Below are 6,000 nucleotides of genomic sequence, written 5' to 3' on the forward strand. Positions count from 1 at the left end.
CCAGATGAAAAGAAAAGCCATTTCCAGAATTCCAGCAGCATCTCTGCTCCCTCCTCGCCATCATTACATGTGCTCAGGGTAACTCTGATACTGACTTCTGGCACCAAAAAATAGTATCTTCCGTTCCTGGAGTTCATAGCTTCCTGGGGTTCATGGCTTCATGCACTAGGTCATTTTTTGTATCTGGCTTTTAGTCACCATTATCTCTGTGACATTTACCTACGTTGTGTGTGAGATTATTTATCAGTTCATTTATTATTTTTATTTCTATTTAGTATTTGTAGTGCTTATTTTTCACTTTAACTTAAATTTTTTTTTAATGTTTCTCATGCCTATTTTTGTCTCTCACCTGTGAAACTGTGGCTCCCACAGGGTGGCCCTCCTGGCCACATACTCAGGCATGTAGTGCTTGGTGTCTCCTTGGCCCTGATGCATCCTCCACCCTTCTCCACCGCCTCAAACATCTGTCTCACCCTTCAGAATCCCTTCTCCATGGTTAGCTAACTACCTCGTCTTCTCAGCATTTCTTTCAAAGGTTCTTTTCATCTCAAGCCATAACCAAGACCTGATGACACCTGTTATGACTGAATGCATGTATCCCCCTGAAAAATATACTCCAAAGCCCTCTCCTCCCATGTAACTGTATTTGGAGATAGGGCTGAGGAGACAATAAAAGTTAAATGAGGCTGGGGGCCCTTCCACAAATATACATGCAAATATTGGCAACTTGATTTTGTCCCACTTTCAAGCTAATAAATTCACCTGTTACTGTTTCATGGATGCTGGCAGAAGACATGAGATTCCTGCATCAGAGATGAGAAACTGCCTCACAGCACAGCAAGTTGCTAACAGCATCACTGTTGCATCAGTTCCCCCAGCCACTGAGTCCCACAGGGCAGTATGGAGGAGCCCCGTGGGTGCTGTGCACACAGGGGTCTGTGAAGTATCTGCAGAACAGGAGGCTGGGAAACCACCCCTTTTATAGAAGATGATAAGTGAGTTGTCATGGAGAGAGAGATGACTTTATTCCTTGCTTACTGCACACACAGGCCTGAGAAACAGCCCAAGCTGATGCCCATTGAAAACGTGAGGGATGCTCAGTGTCTCTGGCAACGTGCCTCCCCCAGCAATCAGCTCTCTGCATTCTTGGCCGAACTTGAATATTCACATGAGCAAGCCATTCCATCCACCACTCTGATTAATCTGATCGATGGCGACTGGAGGCCAATCTGTTCAGACTGTTTCATATAGAATTAAGGCTACTATCAGTAGAACTTCATTATTAATTAAGGCTACTATCAATAGAACTTCAAGCAGCAAGATGAGGTCAACCTGAGGTGTTAGTTTCAACCATTCGGCCCAGGGCCCAGACTTGGTCATCTGTTTGTGTAAGTCCCGTGGGGATCAGTAGGTCTCATTTCAGAGCCAGGTATAGTCTAAAGCCAGGCAGTCCCCACAGGCGATTTTTAGAATAGCCTGATAATCTTGGATGTCATTGTCAATAACCAGAGGGGGCAGTAGGATATGAGCCAAACAACTCCCATCCCTGATGGAGATGTTCCATGGCTTGGATACACATAACCTTGAGGATCATATTAGTCCAGTTTAAGGTCTGTTGTTAGCCAATTTGGATCATCCACCATTATGCTGGTCTGGTTGAGCCATAGGGATTGTCACCAAATAGTTGCAGCTTTGCTTGCCATATATGATCCAAGGCCACCCAGATGACAGGACAAGCACCTGCATTTGTGCTAGTCAGACTGGAACCAGACTGATGTTTGGACATGCGTGGGGGAGGGGAACGTACCACACTCAGGAGCTGCCATTTATGGCAAAGGGCGCAACCAAGTAGTGTGAGGTGAGGCACATCCACACGAGCCCCTCGGTTTCCACAGCTTGTGTCCTCTAGGAGGACAAATCTAGAGGGACCAGGTTCCAGCTGCAGCTACTGTGTGACTCGGATGAACTGGGGGGTGGTTTTGTTAGGCTGCAGGGCTGGATCTAAGGGACAAGGAGAACCTTAATCATCCCCCTCCTTGGGCCTGCTGGCATCCAAGGTGTCTTCTCCCTGGGTCTGCATTGCCACAAAAACAGTGTGATGATTTCTGTGGCTATAACTTCACCTCAGCTCCTGTCTTTCCTTACTCATACCTGGAGCTTGTGTCAGCAGGGGCAGGCTGTGAGCTGGACAAAGTTTACAGAGGCCCATTATATCGACTACCTTGACCTGTGTAGTCAGTGTAGAGGGACACGGCAAGTAGTGTACTCAGCAGCTGGTCACAACCTAAGGTGCTGTTAATCCATCAGAATTCAGGTGGCGCATCCGGCCCACTTCTGCCAGGCTGACACCAGGAGGTATGCCAGTGGGGTAGTTGAGGGTTGTTAGGAGGGGGAAAAGCAGCACCACACCCAGGAATACAATCCCCAAATTTCAACATAGATTCATATAACCCTCCACCCCTGTGGTCCTGACCACACCCTAGGAAACGAAGAGGAGATGCTCCTTGTCTGCGGACGGCTGCATCTGGTGACTACACTGCCTCGCGGAGATGTGCAGGCTCAAAGGAGATGAGCGAGGTGGTCAGAGCTTGTTAATTTTTGAGACCACTGCAGTGGCAGTCACACTGCATGTGTGCAGATGGTGGGGCACAGCATGGCCATCAGGTGCCTGGACTATTGGCCCATTGTTAGGTAACTTTTGCAATAAAAGGTGCATCTTTGTCAGACTGTAGATGGCCTGAAAAATCAAAAACTTGACATTGATTAGTTTCAGGGGTCACAGTAGTGTGACCAGAGTCTCCTGATTAGACTAGAATAGCAACACTACAACCTGAAAGTGCCCCACAGCAGTGGGGCACCAATGATAACCCAGGGAAGGGGTGAAAGTTCTGATCTAGTAATGATCTAGGAGCAGGTGAGAGCCATACCCCCTGCCCTGTGGCTTCTTTACAGAAAGACAACCAGTGCAACTTTGCAGAGGCAGCACAAGTCTGGTCTGTGGTGGTGGCTTCTGTACAAGAAACGTACAGTTCTTTGCTTTGCGTCCAGCCCGTGATATGGATGTGGTGCCATGTCTGGTGTGATGGACCCAGACAGAGGGGCTGCTTGTACAGGCAGTGCAGGCTGGCTCCGAAGCTTGATTCCAGTTCATCTTATTAGAGAAGATCCTTTACCATGGGCATCTCCATGAGTGACCCATATTGTTTGATTGGCAGTTGAATTTTTTTCTACAGTTTGCAGCTCCAAATGAGAATGTCTTTAATCTTCCAGTTTTGCAAACAAGACAGTGAAGCCATTGGCAGCGGCACAAAAGGTAGTAACAATCTAGAAAGTTCTGTTGGGGAGTATAGACCAGGACTGCACTGAGTTCTGCCCACAGAGTACAATGCCCACTCCTGCTTTTGATTCTGCAGAGCTGGTGTTGAGATGGAAGGTAGACACCACTGTACATCAGTGAACCGGGCAGGCACTAGGGGATCCGCTGTGAACTGAGGGCTCCATTGAGCTAGCAGTGTTGTTTCAGGTGAAGAAATGAGGAGTGAAGTTCCCCTGCAAAGATTTTGCTGCCTCTCTTTCATGTAAAGTCCAGATTAATGTTAGGGCTAGCCCAGCTGTGCTCTTGATATTGCATTTCCCTTTGATTAGTTAAGCCTTCTCTTGCTAGCACCCAATCAAGTTGCCCCATCCCTAAGTGGAGATCTTAGATTGGAGGCTCAAGGGCCTCTATGGATAAGTAAGAAATCAGTAAATTCTTCTTAAAAAAGGATGTACTTGGTGGATGTGTCCAGCAGGTGGCACTGTTGTGCAGGAGCATGCCCTTCCAGTAATCTGGCAGCCCTTGCGTATTTCTTTTCTCCTTGGAAGGAAACTTGTGTGGCCTAATATATATGTGGGCATTTAGTACTTGCTAAAGGAAGGATTAATTATATGGAGGAAAAGACTCTGGAATAAAGTTAGGTATTTATCTTTTAGCTCATTCCAAACTATAATTCTGATAAATTAATGACCTAAACCATAGAAACACACAAAACCATAATATTAGAAAAAAATACTGGAAAATGGGCCTCCCCAGGTGGCACAGGCAGTTGAGTGCAGCTCTGTGAAGCTGTCCGCAGCCTCTGCAGCACTGGTTTGATCCTGGCCCGCCAGCGAGGGTCCCACATGACGCAGCAGACCTCTCCTGTCTTGCCCAGCTGCTCCCCTCAGCAGTGTATTTTGTCAGTCAGTCTGTTCTGTTCCCCGCTCTGTCTCTGGTGAATCCTCTCACCCTCCCGCACATCTGGCCTGTACCCCGGTTCTTGTATAAATAAATAAATAAATAAATAAATCTTTAAAAAAAATACTGGAGAATATACTTACCATCTTATAAGGCCTTCTAAAAAGAAAATTGCTTTGAAGAAAAAGACACATTTCTATAGCACATGGGATATAAACAGAAATGGTGTGTGCAACTTTCAGAAAGTGTCATTCAAGGGCTGGGCACCTTCCCTGTCCTTCTTCTTGCTGACTGGAATGCACTGGAATAACTTTGAATTCTGAGTGACCTTGAGAATGAAGGCCTTGCAAGGTGGGTCAACAAGGTAATGGAGTCCAAACCTCTGGCACTATGGAAGGCCAATTCAGGCCTGAACCAACTGTCTTTGTCCCTTAATGTGAGCAGGAATTAAACCTGTCTCTTGTTGGAGCCCCCCTGGTGGCACAGGGGTTAAGACACAGTGCTATCAAGCTATGGCCAGCCACTGCAGCACTATTTCAATCCACGGCCAGGGACCTGACCCACATGGCAAGACAGACCTCTCCTGTCTTGCCCGCTGCTCCCCCCAGCAGTGTATTTCAGTAGATCTGCCTGTTCTGCTTCCCACTCTGTCTCTGGTGAATCCTCTTACCCTCCACACCTCTGGCCTACACCCCAGTTCTTGTATGCATAAATAAATAAATCTTAAAAAAAAATAAAACTGTCTCTTGGATAGGCAGGTGGAGTATGTGTTGCCACTCACAGCTGAACCTAATTGTGATATACATGCCCAGCCAGGATAAAGGATCACGACTGTGTAAACCACAGCGTTCTTAATGTGGTGAACTTTTAGAGCCATCTAAGGAGCTTTGAAAAAAAGCCAGTGTTTGGGCTCCAATCCAGATCAATTACATAAAAATCTCTGGGGTCTAGACATGGGTATTTCCTTTCTTTTTTTTTTTTAAGATTTATTTATTTATACAAGCACTGGGTACAGTCAGAAGCGCGGGAGGGTGAGAGGATTCACCAGAGCCAGAGCGGAGAGCAGAACAGGCAGACCGATGAAAGAGACCGCTGAGGGGAGCAGCGGGTGGCAGGAGAGGTCTGTGCGCCATGCAGGACTCTCGCCCGGTGGCCGGGGATTGAACCAGTGCTACAGAGGCTGCGAGCAGCCTCGCAGCCCAGCGCCCAAACGCTGTGCCACTGGGGAGGCCCTAGACATGGGTATTTTCAAAAAGGTCTCCAGATGATTCTAATATATAGCAAGGTGTAAAGAATTAGTTTAGGCCAATCAGGACAAATCTCCCTTCTTTCCCAGCTTCCTTTGCAGCAGGACTGGTCATTGACCTAGTACTGGCCATGACACTTACATGGAAATCTGCTTAGGGTGTCTCTGAGAAAGCTTTAAAATTTCTGATAAAAATAAGCAGATATGACTTTCCAGTCTGAAGGCAGAAGTGATGTCCGGAGCTGTGGTAGCTATATTGCGAGGATGAGGCACCAAAGCTGAGAATATCAGGCAAAACACTAAGATTGGCAGAGTGTAAGAATGCCTGGATCCAGGCGGTATCGCTAAGCAGCTAAACCAATCCCAGCGATTCTTTACCTTCAGAAGTGTATATGTGTGTGTGGGGGTGTGTGTGCAGGGGGGAAACCAAACCAACAACTCTTACTTGTAATGAGTTTTTTGTTAACTGCAGCAAAAACACATTTAAAACTGAAACATACACATGGGTTTGGGTGCTTTTGGGACACTTTGTGACATT

Source organism: Talpa europaea (genome assembly GCF_964194135.1).
Source record: "Talpa europaea genome assembly, chromosome: 11".
In the NCBI taxonomy this organism is placed as follows: Eukaryota; Metazoa; Chordata; class Mammalia; order Eulipotyphla; family Talpidae; genus Talpa; species Talpa europaea.